This window comes from Panthera onca, chromosome B3 (assembly GCF_046562875.1).
Source record: "Panthera onca isolate mPanOnc1 chromosome B3, mPanOnc1 haplotype 2, whole genome shotgun sequence".
NCBI lineage: Eukaryota > Metazoa > Chordata > Mammalia > Carnivora > Felidae > Panthera > Panthera onca.
Window position 1 is genome coordinate 30,196,673 of NC_138344.1, and position 23,452 is coordinate 30,220,124.

General features: G+C 37.4%; 1 protein-coding gene across 9 annotated transcripts in view; it reads right to left on the bottom strand.

The window, feature by feature from the left end:
* The window catches only part of PEAK1 (pseudopodium enriched atypical kinase 1), a 313,202-nt gene that overhangs the window by 269,394 nt on the left and 20,356 nt on the right, over positions 1-23,452 (bottom strand). Inside the window, exon 2 of one of the 9 annotated variants that reach the window (XM_060617967.3) lies at positions 9,871-9,983. The exons of the other annotated variants lie outside the window; for them this stretch is intronic. The gene's annotated coding sequence lies outside the window, so the exon portion shown is untranslated. The remainder of the gene's footprint in view (positions 1-9,870; positions 9,984-23,452) is intronic. 9 annotated transcript variants of the gene reach the window in all.

Here is a 23,452-nt window from a genome sequence, read left to right on the forward strand (position 1 = left end):
AAGCAGGCTGCAGGCTCTGAGCTGTCAGCCCAGAGCCTGACACGGGGTTCAAACCCACGAACCATGAGATCATGACCTGAGTCGAAGTTAGATGCTCAATGGACTGAGCCACCCAGGCACCCCAAGAAAATGCATTTTTAAAAGTTTACACTCCCTATAATATCGCCATCATGACTTTCTATTCTCACAAAAAATACAAAATTCAAAAATCTGGAAATATAAAAGTAAACCAATAGCACATGTTTACAAAGCTTAAGTAAAAGGAAAGGTTAAATAAAACTGGCTCATAAATTATGAAAATGTTTATCTACATTGGCAAAGAAAATCAAATTAAAATTAAAAAATAAAAAATTATTTTTATTTAATAAAAATGAGTAAAATAGTTTTAGACATTAAGGATGTAACACAGGAAATATATGTGTGTTAATCAAGATTCAGATAGTAAAGAGGAGTAAAATATATCAGACATCTGAGAGTTTTCAAGGCATTTAGAAATAAAGGACATAATCTGAAATACAAGGTTACCAAGATTGCAAGAAAAAGAATGGAGAATTCTTTTTTTTTAATGTTTTTAATTTATTTTTGAGAGAGAGAGAACGAGCAAGGGAGGAACAGAGAGAGGAGGACAAGAGGATCCAAAGCAGGCTTTGCACTGACAGAAATGAGCCTGATGCGGGGCTCGAACTCCAGAAACACTAGGTCATGACCTGAGCAGAAATCAAGAGCTGGACAGACCCTTAACTGACTGCGTCATTCAGGCTCTCTGAATGGAGAATTCTTGACACATATTAGCTTCCTGACCTTCAGAAAATATAACCTATAAGTAGTCAATAAAAATTGATGGAATACCCTATCACCAAGCTGGTCTTGGTTTCTAAATTCTAAAAACCTTAAAGAATAAGGAGCCCCATCAACTAAATCAAGGGTCAAAGGACATCTGGGAGGCCAAATCCAGCCCATGCCTGTTTTTGTCTGGCCCTTGAGCTAAGAACACTTTTTACGTTTCAAAAAAGTTGTGAAAAAAACAAAAAACAATATGCAACGGACAGTAGCCACAAAACTTAAAATACTATCTTGTGTTTTACAGAAAAAGTTGCTGCCCTCTGAACTAAACAATTCATAAATGAGTGAAACAGGTCTAAGTGGTGGCTCTAATCCAGAGATTGAAAGTGTGCCATGGTGTCCTAGTATATTAGAACTGGAAGGAAGCTCTAAGACCATCTTTCCTCCCCATAATGTTACAAAGAAAGTGACTTAAATTTCTTAAAGCCCAGAAATTCCAGTCTTCCAGGTCTACTGCCTCCTGAATCCAATATGATTTACACTCTATCACACCACTGGCCCCCTTTTCTTTTAGTGGGGTAATTTGAGAATAAAAGAGAGGTACAGTAAGGGTGAGTACACTCTCCTCCAACTCTCCACTGAGCCCTTCCGATGCACAAGTAATCAACTGACCAAAGTAGGCTACTGATAAACTTCATATTTGACCAGCTCAGCATCCTATTTTCTCAGCTTCATCTCCTTCCAAAATATGCAAATGAATCAATCTACTTAACATTCCTGAAAAAGCACCTTGTCTTTTTGGTCCTGAAGACCTCAGTATATGCGGTTTCTCTCCCAAGGGCAACTCCTCCCTTCTCCACCTACCCAAATTCTACCATCCTTCATGCCCAATTTAACAAATATGACACCTTCAAAAAGCTTATAATCCAATAGGAACATAGTTCAGATACACATACAACAAAGTAAAAAAGATAAATATCCCCAAAGATGTAACTAGAAATTCCTAGTAAAATGTCATCTCTGAGGAAAATGTTTAGGTAAGCCTTTGGGAAAGCCTCTGAATAAGATGTTGAAGGACGTTAAAAAAAAGTTTTTAAGATTGGTTACACAATGCTGCGATTGCACGTAACACCAATCAACTGTGCACTTTAAAATGTCTAAGATGGTAAATTCTGTGTTATGTATATTTTACCACAATTAAAAAAAAAAAAAAAGACATCTTAAGATCACAGAGCTGGGCGCCTGGGTGGCTCAGTTGCTTAAGCGTCCAACTTCAGCTCAGGTCATGATCTCGTGGTTTGTGAGTTCGAGCCCTGCATCAGGCTCTGTGCTGACAGCTCAGAGCCTGCAGCCTGCTTCCGATTCTGTGTCTCCCTCTCTCTCTGCCCCTCCCCTGCTCACACTCTGTCTCTGTCTCTCAAAAATGAATAAACGTAAAAAATAACAATAAATACATACATACATACATACATACCACAGAGCAAGATGATAATGTTTCAAGGAACAAGCACTTGCTTTTATCAATAATAAATTTGATATAAATTTAAATTATAAAAGCTAAACACCTATCCTAAAGCAATGTTTTTACATCTGTAAGTACCTTAAAATTAGACAATGTGGGGAATTGTGAATATAATGAGAGTTGCCTAGGAGATCAAATTCTGTAAAATAAAACAGAACCTACATCTAGAAACCACTAACTTCTGGCAGCTAGATAAATAAATGTTCACAAGATTCCAAATTAAGAAAAAAAAAAAAGTTTAAGGACAGAGAGGAAAGGGGGGCACTCCAGGAAGTGGAAACGGAGTGAATAAAGGACAAAAGGGACAACGTGTTATGGCAAGGATTCTCACCGTCTTTTTTTTCCCTAGATTTGCCTCTAGCCAAGTGATGACAAGGAATATCCTCAATTTCTAAGGTACCTGGGCCACCTGTGATATTGAATAGGCTACCAAAAGCCACAGATGGTATATACTGGTTCAAGTAATCAAAGTAATTCAAAGTAGATAGTCCATTCCTGCTTCAGTTTCCAGGTAAACTTTTGTGAACAACAACAAAACTCTGCAAAACCAAATATAAATTCCATGCATTTGAGAATTAATCTGTTATTTTTATAACATTTAAGCACACCAAAGGGGCTGAGAGTTTTTACTTTTTGATTATTTTTGTTTCCTCTGAGTAATTTTATTCTATGAATAGCAACCTTTGCTATGCTGTTTATTCCATGCCTAGAGCTTAGTAGATGCTCTCTAAATACCTGTTGAATTAATATTGGGATATAATATACATTTCACTTAAAATACTCCTCCTTTCTAACTATCAGAGTAATAGTAAGTAGGGAGACAATAAGTAACATTAATTGAAAATATTTTTAAAATCAAGCCATCTAGGACGTCTGGGTGGCTCAGTCAGTTAAGTGCCTGACTCTTGATTTCAGCTCAGGTCATGATCTCATGGTTCCTGAGTTCGAGCCCACATCAGGCTTTTCACTGACAGTGCAGAGCCTGCTTGGGACACACTCACTCACTCTCTCACTCACTCTCTCTCTCTCTCCCCCTCCTCTGCTCGGGTACTCGCTCTCTCAAAATAAGTAAACAAACTTAAAAAAAAAAAAGATTGGGGCGCCTGGGTGGCTCAGTCGGTTGAGTGTCCGACTTCGGCTCAGGTCATGATCTAGCAGTTTGTGAGTTCGAGCCCCGCGTCGGGCTCTGTGCTGACAGCTCGGAGCCTGGAGCCTGATTCGGATTCTGTGTGCCTGTGTCTCTCTCTGCCCCTCCTCCACTCACGTTCTGTCTCTTTTTCTCCTTTGGCAATAAACATTAAAAAAAAATGTTTTTTAAATGAAGTCATCAAAAAACTTAAAGCATATGTCAAAACCATCTTTGAAGCAAACTATTGAAAAGTAAGTCAAACCTTTATTGCAGGCTTTGTTGTAACACTATTCACATGTGTGTGCGAACACACACACACACACACCTATTAAGACAATCATTTTTACTAAATATAATTTGAGGGAGAAAAATCACATAATTTGATACCCAGAAAAACGCCAGTTGTCTTTCACTTTGTATTCCACACAATTCCTGGCCAGCAGCGGCACTTAAATCATTCACTAAACTGAACAGTCATAGAGAAAACATTCTCTCTGCTGTCCATATGACTTCATTGTATCTCAGAGGTGTGAGTCATCAACTCTGGCAATAAAAGCAGAACTTACACCACTACAAATGCTTGACGTACGTATTTCAAGAGCTCTCAGAAATGAGAAGAGATATCCATATGTGTATTCCCTAAATTATACAAGTGTAAGAAGATACATCATTTCACTGTTGTCGATTTCCTATATTTAGACAGCTCTGAATTGAATTACTCAAGTATATACAAATACAACCATGAAGGGGTCCACATACTTGCTCCTGACAGTCTGGAAACAAAGGCTGCTACTGAGATAAAAGATGATAGGCAACAGGAATCTGACAGGCCAGTAATTCACTGCATTTTCTGCACATCTGAATTTGTAGGCCTCCATAGCTGTTAAGCAAAATTAGTTTCAAGATTCCAGCCAAAAAGCCTCACAGGCAACAGTTTTATGTCATTAAAAGAACTACCATCCTCAATCTGTCTGAATTTGTATTTGCTCATTAGAAGCCTCTCAGTGAATCGAGAGAGAGGTTTTAATTGCACTCTGGCTCTATCAATGCTTAGTATAGCCCTGAACTATAACAAATTCCTATTCTCCCTTCTTACTCTATTCCTAAAATACTTCAGATATAGTTGAAGAAACTACGCAGATAATCTAGCAGTTCTCTACCAAAAATAGAGCAATTTCAAAGCTACAAATGAGATCTTTATATTCATGCAGCTTAAAAAGCAAAGGTCAGAGAAAAACATCGTCATCTTCCATCTCCTACTTGTTAATTTCTGAATCTATTATGCTCTCTCAGGCTCCTATGTCTTTGCAAATGCTATTTTCCCCTCAGCTTGGTTAGAACCTCCTCCTCAAATCTGACTATGGCAAATTTCTGCTCATTAACTGGTTTTCCCAAAAAAGTTTCATGCAATATCCTTCCCCTATGCACCCTCTACATACTTTCACCAAGTACTTCTCAAACTGGGTTAACTCTGACTCTTACAGTCAAAGAACTGAACACTCCCTGGCAGAACTATTCAGCTGGTACACACTAGTACAACCTTAAGGGATGAAATACTAAAATGCTTCTGAAATATAATCTGCTAAATAGTCACCGTCCCTAACTACACACCCAGTCTTACCACCACCGCCAAACTCAACAACAAAAGCATCAAAGTCTGATATAGTATAAAAGATGGAGGGGTCCTTCAAGACTCTGAATCCAGTGCTATGCCCATCTTGGTGCCTGTGTTGTAGTGAATGGTAAATACTCTGAATATCACCCCTGCCTCTTTATGCCCAAAGCCTAGAGTACTGCCTAACATATAGCAGATCTATGATGTACTGTTAATTCTTTGTCAAAATAATGGATAACCCTATTCAATGACCCAAGGCCAATAGGTATAATGTCAAAACTACACAGACAATAATTAGATTGGTGAAAAAAAAAATCTAGGCCCTTAATTAAGTACCAGATAGGAAAAGTGAACAAGTCTGCCTATTGCCTATTTCTTTCTTGCCTTCAGCCTCTGATAAAATAAATGTGTAATTTGATAATGTGGGCAAAAATCTTCAATGTGATCATTTATACAGCATATGATTCAAGTATTTTTTATGTTATTAAAAAAGATTAAAAACAAAGTTCCTATAAAACCATGAAATTTATAAGAATGCCACCAACAGTGATCTCTGAACTACAGTCAGCATCTTGGACAGAAAGACAGGTATCACTAAGGAAGAACATAAGTGATTAATTCAAACAGAGAAAGGCAAAAATGAAGAGAGTTAATTATGAATCGCATGTCTAATTACAGATTTTGCTAGGGGCTTCAGATACTTCTAATTAGTTTTCCTTGGCATATTAATTATAAATAGAATACCATGAGAGAATTTTCTAACCATAGGAATTTACTGGGTATGTAAAATCATATTTTAAGTGATCATTTTTATAATTTAATAATTAAATATCCAATAGTGCATGATAATTATTTTGAAAGTCGCCAATAAAATATACATCCCATTAAAATCAAGTTACCCAGAGCACTACTAAGGTGGTGACAAATCTTTTAAAAATCCAGAAGGAGGGGTGTCTAGGTGGCTCAGTCAGTGTAGTGTCCGACTTCGGCTCAGGTCATGATCTCGTAGTTCATGAGTTCAAGCCACCCTCGGGCTGTGTGCTGACAGCTCAGAGCCTGGAGCCTGCTTCAAAGTCTGTGTCTCCCTCTCTCTCTGCCCCTCCCCTACTCGCGTTCTCTCTAAATGAATAAACATTTTAAAAATTTTCTTTTTAATCCAGAAGGATAAGGTATAAAGCTGAAAGAAGGATGGATATGTAGCTTCAAGTAAGATTTTTGAACTTATAAATGGTGATATATCATTTTAGGCTACTTACTTTCTGGTAGAAAAATCACCTTTCAGTCATGCTTGCTATAGAGAATTTCAGAGGGCCTTAAGATCAAAATATTAAAACTAACGACAAAGGGAAAAATAATAGCAACTTCTCAGAAAATAAAGCTTATCTAGTTATCTAATTTCAACACTGTCCAATTAATTGAACACCAATCTTTAATAAAGCAATGTGGTACTACACACTATCCTAGTAAAAAATTCTAGAAAATAACAAAATCTCAAAAAAAGAAGTATCATGTATGTGTTTATTTAGAACAAATCAAGGAAGACCAGCCTGATATTTTTTTGTAGTTACTAAATTACAAACAAGAGAAAAATAAAGACCATAATATATTTTAATTTTAACAAAAGCTTTGAAAGTGTCACTAATCCTAATTGGAAATAATGATTAAATTATCTCAGCTATTAGCACTATCATTTGAGTTTAAACAGAAAATGTTCACAAATAGGTAAGAAACAGTACCAGTCACTACTATTATACCAAGGTACTAAGTACCTATATACTATACCAAACAGAATGCAAGGGTTTTTACCTAGATGGTTAACTTTCACAATCATTTTACAAGGCAGATAACATCATCCCTACCTTCCTGACAATAAATTCATGCTAGAAATAATCTAGCCAATGTCAGCAAGGAAGTGGAAGTGTAAACATTTCAAACTACTACTCCACACGCTCTGTGCTGGCTGCTATACCCCGCTGCCTGAACAGATGGTCTCAATGGATTAAAGCAAGCCAAGTTAGCAATGAAGCTCTGTGGTATATTAGCTGTTCTAAATGGATGAAGTTAAGACTATGGTCGATTATCCCAATGGATATGACCACCCAAATATCTAAGGAAAACAATATTACTTAGTAATTATATTTCCGACCCTGATTTGGAAAATCAAGGATGTTGCCATCAGCTTAAGAGCTGTCACAAAATTCTATCTTCATTAAACTCACTTTTAAAAAATGATTTTTTTAATGATTTTAAAATGATTTTAAATGGTTTTTAAAAATTACTAAACACTTAAATGCATAAGTAGTCAAATGTTGAGGAGGAGGGAAAATCAAATAAGAGAATCTAAGTAATTTTTAGATTACCTTTAGAATCTTCTATAAAGAAGTTTTAAATAGGATATAAGCATTCATGACAGAGAATCAAAAATAAGAACCAAGATCCATGGCCATTATAAACAAAAGAAAAATGTGAAATTCAATCAAGACAGATAGGATAGATGATAGGATAACAGATAGGAGACATGGGGATGAGAGATGGTATAATAAAAATAAATGAGAGTTCTACTAAAAGAAAAGTACTGAAAAATAACCTTTCCCCATCTTTTGTGAGCACCTATAACAAACAAAGAAGAAAACAAAACTTACTGCTGGTTTTTAAAAAGACAGTCATCTCGACTACAACTCTTCCAAAAACTGAGCATAAATAAATTGGTAAGGGCAAAATTACTACACACCTAATGAAGGCACACAAACAAATGTCTGATGAACAAGTAAAGGTTTGGCTAAATGAGGATGAAAAGTAACAACGGGGAAGAAAAGGAAAACTAAGGGGAAAAAGTTGACCTTTCTCCAACTCCTTCTCATGTAAACAGTACCTATGACTTCAGAATACAACTTCTCTGGGAGAAATCTCCTCCTATTGTGCCTCCCCAAATACCTCCTCTCTCCTAAAAGAAGGCCTTATACCCAAATGACATCTTCCTTTATCCTGAACAGCCTCTTTCTAAAAATATTTTCAACTCCTCTAAATCCCAGAGGATAGTCTGAGGACCAATATTTTTGTTTCTACTGGTTTCCTCAATTGAATATTAATGTTTAATCAGCATAATGAAAAATGTTAAGTTTTTTTGATTCAGGAATCCTGATGCAATAAGGATACCATATAGTGCAAATATAATTTTAACTTTGAAAAACAAAGGCATCCTTCACAAAGATGAAACCATCTGAAAAGAGATTTTTCCCAAAAGATATTGTTACATGAATTATTTTCTAGCTTTTTAAAGAAACCGCATCTTTAACAAAAACTGTATTATTTACAACTCTTTAACCTCATGGTCCCCCATCTACGGTACCACTTGCCGACTCAAACATCATCTTAGAGTCCCATTGCTTTACCTGACCTGATAAAACATGCTGAGCTTGCACACATCAGGACTGCACATGGTATGTTTTTTCTAACACAACAATGCTATGTTATAGCTAGACAAGTTGACACCAAGGGTGACCTCTTCTCCCAGTTATACCAAACAACTAGCCTATAATTTGAATATGCTACTATTGTACATATGAGTTTAAAAAGAAAAAATTGCCTGTTTGTCACATTTCCTGAAACTATAAGCTTCTAAATCTAAAGACTGCACAGATTCTGTATAGCAACACTATGCACATTCTCATAAAAATGAGGCAAATAATTTGTAGATCCTATTTCACTTGTGAAAAGGTCAGTCACATAACAGTTTTACGAAGTATCTCATTTATTTAGCAAACTATTAGAAGATGATCTCCCTTACTTTGACATATACGGACAAGTGTAAGTCATAAGCAAAAGGCTGAATGAAATGGTCCACAGAAATTCTTGCTTCTTATAGAGTGTGGAATTCAATCATCCAGTCACCAGAAATCTTGCTGTTTCAAGCTATTATTTACATCACAAACTATGTTTAATTAGGGTTATAGTATACAGGGCTTATTTGCTGCATTTTAAAGTTACTAGAAAATAAAATCTTTCCTTTTGTTGACATTCTGAATGCATTTTTAAAAAAAATTTTTAAGGTTTACTTATTTTTGAGAGAGAGAGAGAGAGAGAGAGAGGGAGACAGAGTGCAAGTGGGGGAGGGGCAGAGAGAGAGGGAGACACAGAATCCAAAGCAGGCTCCAGGCTCTGAATTGTTAGCACAGAACCCGAGGCAGGGCTCAAACTCACAAACTGTGAGATCATGACCTGAGCCGAAGTCGGACGCTAAAGCAACTGAGCCACCCAGGCGCCCCCTGAGTATATATTTAACTCCACTGTGCACTATGAATTTATAAGAGTAACATTTTATATCTTAGTGGTTTTTGGAATGCCAATACCATTGCATACTTATTTGTTGAAATAAATAAATCCTTTTAAAAATCACACTGCCAATTCTCCTTGACCCCAGGAAATAGACATGTCAAAAACACAACTAGAAAGCAAATAAATCAAGATATAATTGAAATGTGGGGCGCCTGGGTGGCTCAGTCAGTTAAGCAGCCGACTTCGGCTCAGGTCACGATCTCGCGTTCCGTGAGTTCGAGCCCCGCGTCCGGCTCTGTGCTGACAGCTCAGAGCCTGGAGCCTGTTTTCAGATTCTGTGTCTCCCTCTCTCTCTGCCCCTCTCCTGTTCATGCTCTGTCTCTCTGTCTCAAAAATAAAAAAATAAACGTTAAAAAAAAAAATTAAAAAAAAAAAAGATATAATTGAAATGTTATAATATGATCCCGAAGACCAAATCAGGGTCAAAATATTAAAAGACCTTCAATCTCTGCTACTAAGGAGAATTCCATGGATTCATTCATATACCATTCATAGACAAGAGGTCATCAATACATCTCTTTCCAAGCACAAACATGTTTGCTGAGATAGACTGTGTACATTCAGGGATTTTGCTTTTCCTCTCCTCATCTTTCCTGGATCTGCAAAAAAAAAAAAAAACTACAGCTCAGCTGAGATTATCTTTAATTTTAATTGATTTGTCTTTAAAGAGATAAAATTGCTTAAATAGGCCTTGCCAAAAAGCATAGCAACCCTCTCAAAATGGGTTACAAGTTATAATGGCAGTGAATTAACTGTTCAGTTAGATAACAAGAAATAAGAATAAAGCAACCTACAACAGTGCTGACAATCCAAGGTAACACAAACATCTTTCTCCAAAAAAATAAAAGTGGTTAGTGCCATGCATTTCAAATAGAAATTCAAAGATTTGGGGGTATCCAAAGCAAGGCCTTCCAATAAGGACCAAAATTATCTAGCAGACCTTGTGAGAGTTCATGAATTGCCACTCTCCATGAAGCTGAAAATCCTAAGAGAATGTGAGTTAGTCTTGAAGAGTGCACTGAAGAATAAAACGTAAAAGTATTTAAATATTAAGATAAAGAGAAATTCACTTTTTAAAGAATCTCTTTATCTAGAAACATACACATATCCCAAGTTTTTGTATAACTTAAAAAAAATAATACTTATCAAATGCCCTCATACATACAATTCTGTATCCTCTGGGAAGGCTGGCATATGCTAAAGGAAGCTATATTCTAACTGGACATACTGCACCACAGTTCCCCACATATGTAGATTCAGGGGTTTCCTGTGAATACTCTAGAAGTTGCAACTGTTCACTGCAAACCCCAGGGCTCACACACCAACAGGGGCCTTTGAGAGGGTTGGTTTGGTCCAGAACATTCGGAAGAGATTTAATCAGCTTTGGAACTAGGATTAGAAGTTCATAAAAGGAAAGTTTTCCATGTATAGCAGCACCTGCCTAGGACATATCGAAACAAAATACTAGTCATGACAATGGGACCTGTTTCACCAATTATACACAGATCAACAAACTCATTCTATCCTATTCAAAATGCTAGTTTTCAAACCCATATTAGACTAACCACCATTCCCACTCTTTCTAGTACTAAAAACCTAGGCTTTTCTTCCTTGACAATTTTTCACTATGTTTCTTTGCCTGGCAAATGAATAAACTTAGTTTTATTTTGTTTGGTTCTGTTTATCAGACCCAACGATCTTTGTTTTATTCTTTGACACACTGACTTTTCAAGGATACTCTTTCCCCTTTCTTCTACCAAAAGCAAATCAGAGCTGGCCTAGTAGCTGGTGCTGTGAACAACATTCTGCTCTAGCAATCAATAAGTAATACAGGCTGGGAAAGCTCATAGATCTGACACTGATGCACCTGAAATCTGCCAGACAATTAGAATCACCACTTCAGCAAAAAAAGCAATCCTCTGGGTACTGAATGGTGATGCTGACAAGATGTTGGGAGGTGGAACATAACTGATTTTTAAAGACAAATTTCCTTTTTATCTTCTTTCTGCTTATCATGTACATAGTCCAATTGTCAGAGATGAGAGAAAATCAATTATTAAGTAACAATGACAGGCATCCCCCCTCCTATTATAAATGGCAGATGGATAGGCGTTTTGCTAGAAACCCTAGAACACCACATTCACCAACCCAAGACTACGTACCTTCAATGACATAATCTTTAGTGAGAAACTTATTCCTTAGGTAATTTCAGAGTGAAAGATATTTACCAAATAAAAAGAATTTTATGTAGACAATATAAATTAATAATATGATTTGTCTTATTTACTCAGACACATCCCAAGCATCCCTCTCCCCATTCACAGAGACTATTCCAGAGGTTCTATGAAACCCAAACAAATAGAAAAATGGTACTGCGGGTTTTTAAATTAAGGAAATAGCATGATGAAAACTGTGTTTTAAGAAGGTTAATAACTTGACAAGATAATGTGGGACTACAATTAGGAGATAATGGAAGCAAACAGGCCAACTCAATGCAAGACAATAACTGGCCCATACAGAATAAAACAATGACTGTTGTAATAGTAAAAAAGAACTAAACCTGACATTGCCAACAAACTTCACCTTATTCTGTTACAAATTTGGCTCATCCTGGCAATAAGGTGGATACAAGTAATCATTTTCTTAATTTGCCTCATGGAAGAAAGGCCTTAAGAGTTCACTTGTGAGGTCCTAGGGTCTGTTTTCCACCCAGGCTACAGAGTGCCTGAAATTCAACCACCAGGAAACCATCCTTTTCAATTACAACACCCTACTGTCCTTATATTTTCTGCCTAAATACCTTAGAAGAAATAATTTCAGAAGTATTCATTAAACCATTATTGCTGCTTTGAGGACAACTAGTGTGCTTGCCTGCTTTCTTCATGTGTATCCACCTCCATTCTCACCCCCTCCTTGATCCAAAGGGTCTGGGCAAAAAGAAGGGTCCAAGAACCCATTTTATTTGACCTGGAAATGAAACTAAAAGAGATTAGAAGCTTTGCCAGAATTAGTAATGAAACCAGAATCAGAACCAAAAGTCTTAAACTCCTAATCTCAGAGCTGTAAGAAAACCTTTATATTTTCTCTGCTTTTAGATACACTATGAAAAAAAATTCTTCCTAATAAAACAAAAAAAATTCACAAAGGTTTCAAACTAAACTCCATCCTCCTCTTTTTCTTTTACATTAATGGGGCAAGAGTGGTAATAGACACAGCTAATAAATCAAAGAAGATACAAACCCAAGCTTCCCTCAGGGCCTTCTGCCATCATTAGAGCAAAGTTCTGACTCTATAGCCTGGTAAATAATGCCCTTTATATTTAAAACCCAACAATCCTTTCCAACCTGGTCCTTCATACCATGACTTTCCACCTCTTCATTCACCAACTGTGTCTACTGAATAATTAGAGATACCCAGTGTTTAACGTCTCTCATACTTACCTCCATGCCATAGCTCATTCCACTTTTTTTCATAGAACACTTTTTTCCCTTGCCTACATGACTATGTAGCCTACATGGCTACATCCTCCATCTTAGATCCTGAAACACATCTCTCTCTAACACATACAAAGTCTGAATTAGGCTCCCTTTATTTCCTTCTCTCTATGTAAAAATAGAGGGTATGGTCAATTCCCAAACAAGCAAATACCTGCCACATTATAGGTACTAAAATGATCATTAGTTCCCAGTTCTGTGTTTTCTCTATGGGACAGTATTTAGTCTACTCCATCAGGGAGATATACAGCTGGGGGTTCTTCCTTCTTCTATTTTGATTTGTTGTCTAAGAATCCTCAGTATTCTTTCTATTAACCTAGGGTTTTTATTTTGTTGGCTATTCTTTTTTCTTTAATTTTATTATTTTTAATTTACATCCAAATTAGCATATAGTGCAACAATGATTTCAGGAGTAGATTCCTTAGTGCCCCTTACCCATTTAGCCCATCCCCCCTCCCACAACCCATCCAGTAACCCTCAGTTTGTTCTCCATATTTAAGAGTCTCTTGGGGCGCCTGGGTGGCTTGGTCGGTTAAGCGTCCGACTTCGGCTCAGGTCATGATCTCACGGTCCGTGAGTTCGAGCCCCACGTCGGGCTCTGTGCTGACAGCTCAGAGCCTGGAGCCTGTTTCAGATTCTGTGTCTCCCTCTCTCTGCTCCTCCCCTGTTCATGCTCTGTCTCTCTCTGTCTCAAAAATAAATAAACGTTAAAAAAAAAAAATTTTTTTTTAAAAAAAGAGTCTCTTATGTTTTGTCCCCCTCCCTATTTTTATATTATTTTTGTTTCCCTTCCCTTATGTTCATCTCTTTTGTCTCTTAAAGTCCTCATATGAGTGAAGTCATAGGATTTTTGTCTTTCTCTAATTTCGCTTAGCATAATACCCTCCAGTTCCATCCACATAGTTGCAAATGGCAAGATTTCACTCTTTTTGACTGCCGAGTAATACTCCTTTGTATGTATATACCGCATCTTCTTTATCCATTCATCCATCGATGGACATTTGGGTTCTTTCCATACTTTGGCTATTGTTGAGAGTGCTGCTATAAACATGGGGGAGCACGTGTCCCTTCGAAACAGCACACCTGTATCCCTTGGATAAATACCTAGTAGTGCAGCTGCTGGATCGTAGGGTAGTTCTATTTTTAGTTTTTTGAGGAACCTCCATCCTGTTTTCCAGAGTAGTTGCACCAGCTTGCGTTCCCACCAACAGTGCAAAAGAGATCCTCTTTCTCTGCATCATCACCAACATCTGTTGTTGCCTGAGTTGTTAATGTTAGCCATTCTGACAGGTGTGAGGTGGTATCTCATTGTGGTTTTGATTTGTATTTCCCTGATGATGAGTGATGTTGAGCATTTTTTTCATGTGTCTGTTGGCCATCTGGATGTCTTCTTTGGAGAAGTGTCTATGTCTTTTGCCCATTTCTTCACTGAATTATTTGTATTTTGGGTGTTGAGTTTGATCAGTTCTTTATAGATTTTGGATACTAACCCTTTATCTGATACGTCGTTTGCAAATATCTTCTTCTTGGCTATTCTTACACATTTATTCTGCTGTCAGAATAAATTGTTAGGTTCCATTGTAACCTAACAGTTTTAAGCACATTTTAGAATGTAGCTACTGTTTCTTAAAAGGGAATCCAACCAAGATTAAAGACAAATGGAAGTTTTTTTCATAAAGGGTTCAATGGATCAACCTGACCACAAAAAAAAAAATTACTTAATATTCATAATGCTCCTAAAACAAAGGACAAAGAACTTCATTTAAAATGTTCATTGTATCATTGCCTGAACAGTGTGGTTTGGGACTCCCAGACTGGGGAGTAGAGACTGGGGTGTCCATTTTTGTCACCATTTTTCTCCCCATCACCAACAAGGTGGGGCTTCAGGTCACAGAACAGAGGGCCCACAGTGGAGGCAGGACCCGTTTACACCAATCCCCACCCCTCTGCGCCTGGTAACTGCATATCTACGGGAGTGAGATGGACACTAATAGAACGAGAGGGCCCCTCCTCCAGATCAGCATAGTCACCGGTTCCAAGGCACCATCAAATATCAGACAAGCAGTTTTGTATTTTCTGATTTGATTCTTGGCCACTTCTTATTTTATATACATATATACATACATTTTTCTTCTTTCTTTTCTTCCTCTTATTTCTTCCCTTCTCTATTCTGGTTGGTTTGTTTAAACAGACATTTTTAACCTATTCTTTTTACACCTCTTCTGTATCTCCTTCTTCTTTATTTTCCTCCCTCTCTCTCTCTCTAGATTAAGCCATATAGTTTCCCTGATTCTCTGCTGGTAATTTTTTTTTCTTTTCTTTTTCCCTGCCCCTGTCATTTCTCTCTTTGTTTGGGATAAGGCTTCTTCCACCACCCTCCCCTTTTTAAATTTTTTCCAGGGTTACTTCAACGAACAAATCAAAGCAAACCTGGTGGAAGGTTCAAACCACTACTACCAAGTAGGGAGATAAAGCAAGCACAGTCACAAAAACAGAGAGCATGCAACACACTCCAAAAACACCTTCTTAAGGGCCAGGCCCTACACAGTGTATGACCCCTTTTTAGTATAGTAGTGCTCACAAGTACAATACACATAACAAGCTATTAAAACATGTAAAGGACAGAAAACTAGCCAAAACGATGAAATGGAAGAATTCTCCTCAAAAGAAATTCCAGGAGGAAATGACAGCTAGAGAATCGCTCAAAACAGATATAAACAATATATCTGATCAAGAATTTAGAATAATAGTCATAAGATAAGTCATAGAATAAGAGTCATAAGATTAATAGCTGGGCTTGAAAAAAGCATAGAAGACAGCGGAGACAGCAGAGACCAAGGATTGCTGTAGAGATCAAGGAACTAAGAAATAGTAATGACGAATTAAGAAATGCTGTAAATGAGGGGCGCCTGGGTGGCTCAGTCGGCTGAGCGTCTGACTTCGGCTCAGGTCACGATCTCACAGCTCGAGAGTTCGAGCCCCACATCAGGCTCTGTGCTGACAGCTCAGAGCCTGAAGCCTGCTTCAGATTCTGTGTCTCCCTCTCTCTCTGCATGCCATGTCTCTCTCAAAAATAAATAAACATTAAAAAAATTTTTTTTTAAATGCTATAAATGAGATGCAAAATAAACCAGATGCAGTGACAGCAAGGACGGAGGAAGCAGAGGGGAGAATAGGTGAAATAGAAGATAAAATTATGGAAAATGATGAAGCCAAGAAAGAGAGATAAAATGTTCATTGTATCTATTCAGAAAATATTCATACAACAGCTTATGAATAATCGAGAAGTTGAAGTATGAAATCAGTTTATATCATTATAGGAAATATCTGCCTTGAGAAGAAACAGAGTTAAAATTTGCAACATCTGATTCCACATTCTCTTGGTCTTTTTTAAGTGGGATAACTGTTAAAAAGATACATCAAAATCTGATAACCACACTTTTCAGAACTCTGTTCAAAACTTTCCTCCTAGGGATTCAGACTGGGGGCTGCATGACATCCTGACACCATTACTCTAAAAGAAACAAAAAGGAAGCTTTGAGCAAAAAACCATCCAGTTATAGCCTCAAACTGGTCACAAACCCTAAGTCTATTGCAACCCCATATACAATACACTTTTTATAATAATACTAGGTTGAGGGATTTTACCAAACCAATGGTTCTAATAAAAACACAAAAGTGTGACCTTAAATATGGTATTAAGAATAACTCTGGCCAATCTATTTAATCTTTTCTATTTCTTAAGCTCTAAAATGTCATAGTTGTTGGGGGCACTAGGGTGGCTCAGTCGGTTGTCTGACTTTGACTTAGGTATGATCTCATGGTTTCTGAGTTTGAGCCCTGCATTGGGCTCTGTGCTGACAGCTCAGAGCCTGGAGCCTGTTTCAGATTCTGTTTCCCTCTCTCTCTGCCCCTCCCCCCCCCCACCCCCGTGCTCTGTCTCTCTCTCTCTGCCTCTCTCTCTCTCAAAAATAAACAAACATTAAAAAAATTAAAATGTAGCAGTTGTAAAGAAACTATTTTAAGATGCTTTCTAAGCCACTTGGTACACCTTACATCAGTTACTCCTGCTCTATAACAGAAGTACTCAGGGAAACATAACTTAGATTATTAAACACTGAAAAACACAGATTGCAAATAAAAATATTAGTCAACGTGAATCAGAAGGTTAAATTCTAACGGAATGATTTATAATCATACCTCAATAATAAAAATATGTTGGGGCGCCTGGGTGGCTCAGACGGTTCAATGTCTGACCCTTGATTTTGGCTCACATCATGATCTCACAGTACATGGGATCTATCTAGCCCTGCCTCAGGCTGTGCGCTGACAGCAGAGCCTGATTGGGATCCTCTTTCTCCCTCTATCTCTGTTCCTCCCCCACTCATGCGCACGCTCTCTCTCTCTCTCTCTCTCTCTCAAAATAAATAAATCAACTTTAAATAAATAAACAAATAAATAAATAAATAAAAATATTTACCTGAGGGGGTTATGGAATGTAGAAAATACGTGAGGCATTTTAAAGATCAGAGTGAAGGAAAGCACAATCTAACTAGATTTGAAATTCAGTAGAAAAAAAACACAAGCTCCAAGAGGATTATATTTTTGCCCTTTACCTTCACTCTTCCCTGTTGCCAGCTGCCTATTTTAGATGTTATCATGCAGAGGAAATAGCAACAATGCCATTTTCCTTCCAAATGCAATCAGATTTTGGCAAACTTAAGGCAGTATGTCAGTTAAAAATAGAAACTCAACCCTAAATGTGATAATAGCTTCTAAATTAATAATACGTTATGCAAGACTCTTGTAAGCATTCACTGAAAGCAAAATTATGCCATTTTGGAAAGAGAACTCCTTGTGAGAGCAGTTCTTAGTAGTCTGGTATTTCAAACCACTGCTTTTATTTTTACATAAACACTATTGTAACTCCTCTACACATTAGCAGCCAATTTTGCCAGAAGCTTAAACAGCTGTTTTCATCAAACAAGTGCCTTCTTCACTGGACCTTCCACCAGATCCATTCAAGAATCTCAACCTAGGGGTGCCTAGGTGACTCAGTTAGTTAAGTGTCAGACTCCTGATTTGGGCTCAGGTCATGATCCCAGGGTCACAACAGGCTCAGAGTTCCCCACTGAGCATGGAGCCTGCTTAAGTTCTCTTTCCTAGCCCAAATGTCCACCAATGGATGAATGGATAAAGAAGATGTTGTAAATACACACACACACACACACACACACACACACTGGAGTATTACTCAGCAATCAAAAAGAATGAAATCTTGCCATTTGCAACTACATGGATGGAACTAGAGGGTATTATGCTAAGCAAAATTAGTCAGAGAAGGACAAATATCATATGACTTCACTCATATGAGGACTTTAAGAGACAAAACAGATGAACATAAGGGCAGAGAAGCAAAAATAACATAAAAACAGAGAGGTGGACAAAAACATAAGAGACTCTTAAATATGGGAACAAACAGAGGGTTGCTGGAGGGGTTGTGGGAGGGAGGATGGGCTAAATGGGTAAGGGGCATTAAGGAATCTATTCCTGATTCATTGTTGCACTATATGCTAACTAACTTGGATGTAAATTAAAAAAATAAATTAAAATTTAAAAAAAAAAAAGATTCTCTTTCTTTCTCCCTCTGCCCCTCCCCTGCTTTCCCCACCTCCTCTCTCTCAAAAAAAAAAAAAAAAAATCTCAAACTAGGTCTACATAAATAAGGTTTTATTGAAACACAGTCATGCCCATAGAGTTACATTTCTATGGCTACTTGTACTCTACAAAGGCATAGTTGAACAGCTGTGTCAGAGATCAACAATGGCAGAGTTGAATAGCTGTGCCAGAGATCACATGGCCCACAAAATCTAAAATATTTACTATCTGGCCCTTCACAGATAAAAATTACCAACACCAGGACTTTTTCAAAATAAATGGATAAAATTACTTCACCATTATCTCCACTGTTCACTGCTATGCAATGAAGGTGAAGGTGACAGGACTGCTTACTGAACTTCTTAGAGCTTCTTAAATGCAATTAACATTTTAGAATTATACTACTTGGAGCCCATGTATAAGATACTTTTCTGAAATACTGAACAAAGCAGAGTTGACTCAGTAACTCAAATGAAGCTAAAACCTTCTCAGACTCAAAATGCAAAATGTCTATACCCAGCACCACCCTAATTAGTATTACTCAGCATTAAGTACGGTAACATCATAAGAAGGTTGAGTAATGACAGAGACCAATTTGTGTACCATTATTTCTACTAAAGAATTAAAAAAAAAATTTTTTTTAATGTTTATTTTTGAGAGAGAGCACAAGGGGGAGGGGAAGAGAGAAAGGGAGACAGAGGATCCAAAGTGAGCTTCTACTGAGAGCCAAGGGCCTGATGTGGGGCGAGATCATGACCTGAGCCAGAGTTCAATATCTGTTTAGGTCACTTAACTTCAGTCAGAGGAAAAAAAAATAAAAAAAAATAAATTCCAAAACTCCAGAACAGGTAGGCCAGCTTTGAAGAACAGAAAAGGCTATGAAACAAACACCCTTTCTCCAACAGCTCAGAAGGGATTTGGGTCGCACCACAAAATCAGAAATCCGGAGTAGGGAGGGTCCTCAATCTAACTCTCAATCTAGAGAGTGGAAGCCAAAGCCAAGAGAGAAGTCTGGCTTTCCCACCATCCCACAGCTAGTCATCCATCTTGTCAGACCATCTGCAGGAAGACCTTTCCACTACACCACTCAGCTTGATTCCTACTGAACTGCAAACTCAGGGCCTCCTTAAGGTAATACTTCAACTGAAAAGATACGTACAGGTTGTTGCACAATAGAAAGACACTGGAAATCTGCCAATGGGGAGAGAGTCTTTTACCAAAGATCTTTAAAAAATCTATCTGAACAAGACATAGTTAACTTGTTGACTAAACAAATGCAGACATGTAAATTAAGAAATGCTCACATATAAATTAGGCAATGCTTCTAATGCTCTTCTCAATTGTGTCAGTATTCTCAACTTACAGTAAGTCTCAAACAGAAATTATCTCTTCCCTTCTAGTATTCCCCACAAGAAAATTGCCATTAAGGCCTGACTACATTCCTGATAATCTTTTCCACAAAACATTTGCCTCCTTAAATTAATAAATTAAAAAATCCATTCTTCCTAAAAAAAATAATACATCAATACACTTTTAAAATAGCGAATGATCATACACTTTGCCATCCCCTCAGATGACTGGATGTTCAACTGCCCACATGTAAATATAATTAGCCTGTTCCTAAAATAATTTTGTACGATAGGAATTCTCTCATAGCGGGTTGCAAATATTTGTCTTCAAACATATTTTACCTTTTAAGTCAAAACAGATGAATTTATTGTTCAAATTCAAAACAATCATAGAAGGAAAGTGACTTTATTACTGTTAACAGCTAATGTTTTCAACTCCTCTTCTGTAACTCTCATGCAAATGATCTCTTTAGGCAGAACTGGAAGTTACTGTTCCAATAGAGGTGGCTCTCTAGTGACATACTCTAGCAGCAAAACTAAGGTTAAGTAACTAAAATAAGCAAAACAGAAAAGGCACTATCCAGAACAATGTCTTTCAATAACTACTTGGAGAGCCTTGTGGGAATTTTCAAAAAAAAAAAAAAAAAAAAAGGAACAATGATCTTTTCCCCAATAGCAAACAAAGGAAAACATTCAAGCAGTTGCGATGAAGACAAAGGGTCAAACTATACACTCCAAATGAAGAACTACCAGATTTGGCAAGACTGGAGTCAGTGAATGAAAAGTGACCTCAGCATTTTGGTGCCTGGACAACTGTGTGGATGAGGACCTCCCTGACAAACCCGGAAGTCTGAGAAGAGCAGGTTGGTGGGGGGTGAAAGCCAGCAAGTAGATATATTTAGTATTTCTTAAGTATATGCAGCTGGATCACAGGTAAATTGAGATGCATACTTTGAGCCTCTTGGAGGGATTTAATCAAGTGAAAATGTTAAATAAGGTGGGCTTCTTAGGTAAAAGCTAAAACCTCAGAGTGACAGATATGACAGGCTAACACACAGCTAATGAAATTCTCATCTGACCCTGAAGTGTATTCCAGGTACCTCCTCAGATAGTTGCAGTAGTTATTCAGTGTTTACCTCCATGCACCCTGCTTAAACAAATTCCGAATAAATAAAAGATAAAAGCTTCACACTGGAATCTCATTTCTAGAGAGATTAAATTTAATACTATGGCAACAAACTCCAGAAAACTTATCTGAATCTTCTCTACCTGAATCAAAGAATATCTGCAATTAGCCTTCTCTGAACCATATCTACATTGAACCCTCACTTAGCTTACATATATTTAACACTTTATCTTGATCATGTGTTTTTGATAAATATACATAACATTTCTATTTCTACATTTTCCTTTCCACTGATATTATCTTCACCCTCTCTTCTAGATACATTTTTAAGTTTGAATTTTGAATCCAAGTTAAAATGTGACACTACTAAAAAAAAAAAAATCCTCCATCAGGTCAACTGCCTTCTATGAATTGGTTCAATACCAAAAGTGCTTGAATAATATTTTCTGCTTCTTACCTTTTATAGTTGGTCCATATTCATCAATTCAATCTTCTCCACACCTTCTTTCCACCTATTTACTTTTGGGTTTTTTTGTCCCCCCTCCCCCCCCCCCCGCCCCGTTCTCTGTATGTAGCCATACATTTATAAATTTCTCTGAGAAATATTTTGAACCTAATTTGGGGATTGAACTTTCTAATTTTGAGGGAAAAAAAGCTGTGGAGTGAATCAACTCTCTCACTGAGCAGCTGAGCAACTTAGGCAAATTATTTAAACTTTCTGAGCCTCGGTTTTCTCGATTGTAAAAGGGAGAGATGATACCATCCATCATGCCGGGATATTTTTCACATTAAAGGAAAAGAAGTGTAACAAATCTAGTGGTAACCTGGAGGTTATACATAAAAATTCGTATTTTGTTATCAACATAATTAACTCACAGACTATTACAGAGTTTTGCTACCAAAAGCACTGAATGTACTTCCTAATTCTGGCCTCGATTCAAGGACAGAATGCAAATTACATTGCTGCAATTTTATTAGAGAAGCCACCAAGGGGAGTGTGTAATGCAAATCCGGGCTACAACATTTGGGCAGAAAGGAGCTGGAATACAGGACCAGGAAAGCCAACTCTCCAGGCTTACTGTGTTCCAGCTCCCTGTATGCCCTTGAAGGTAGTTAAATCTTTACTGCACAAGGAAGGCTACAGCACATTTCAATTTTTTTTTATTTTTTTTAATGTTTACTTATTTTTGAGAGAGAAAGAGAGACAGCGTGTACAGGGGTGGGACAGAGAGAGAGGGAGACACAGAATTTGAAGCAAGCTCCAGGCTCTGAGCTGTCAGCACAGAGCCCGACGTGGGGCTCGAACCCACAAACCATGAGATCATGACCTGAGCTGAAGTCAAACGCTTAACGGAACGCTTAACTGACTGAGCCACCCAGGCGCCCCACAGCACATTTCAATCAGAGAGCTGCTACATTCCATTTAGTCTTCCAGTTCCAAGCAGAAATAAGGAATAGTGCAAAGTTGTATTTCATTGCTGATTTGAAACACGGAACAATAATGACCACCATGATGATGAGGACAAATATATTAACTTTACAACTAATATTGAATGCTCAGTACTATGCTGTTTTGTTTTTATTAATCCTTACAACAATCCTATGAGGTAGATACTTTCATCACATGTAACAACAAAAAAAACCCTAAAGCTTGGCAATAGTGGGATTCAAACCCAGCTAACAATGAAAATTCCAAGCACCCAGTAACATGTCAACAAGTTATGTGCTGAAAGTAAGATAAATATCTCAGCAGTCAGAGCTATTTGGGTATCTGTGTGGGAAGTGGAGCATCATAGTATACAGTATAAGCAAAAGCAGGAGAGGTTGAAGAAGACAGGGTTATATCCCATAGTAGCAATTCCAGAACTTTCAAATATTAAAAAGCATGACACTGTCAAATTGAGCACGGCCCACCTTGGAGATAATTAGAGCTCTCTAGATCAAAGGTTCTCCACCTGTTTTCCACCTGACACATGATGATGGATGAGGGCCTTAGAAGCTGATACTATGTGCCATCTAATGCTCAACACACCTCCATGGGTCTCCACACACCTCCACACATGGCCTGTGTGAAATTCCCAAAATATCAACTATACCTCTGTGCCTTCTTACACTTCTCAGGAAAGCATATTAGAATAAAAATGAGTAGTATGGAAACCAATTTGACAATAAACTTCATATATTGAAAAAATTAAAAAAATGAGTAAAAAGGTAGGAACTGTTTCTGTATCAAATAAGTAAATACGAATATTTACTGAGCACTGGTATTACATATCAGGTATGTTGAAAACCCTCTATCTATATTAATCCTTAAACCACATTATGAATTCGGTACTATTTTATTCCCGTTTTACAGATGAGGTATCTGAAACACAAAATAAGTAATTTGCTGCAGATGGCACATAAGGGAAATTGCGGTATCAAGATTGCACCAAAGAGAT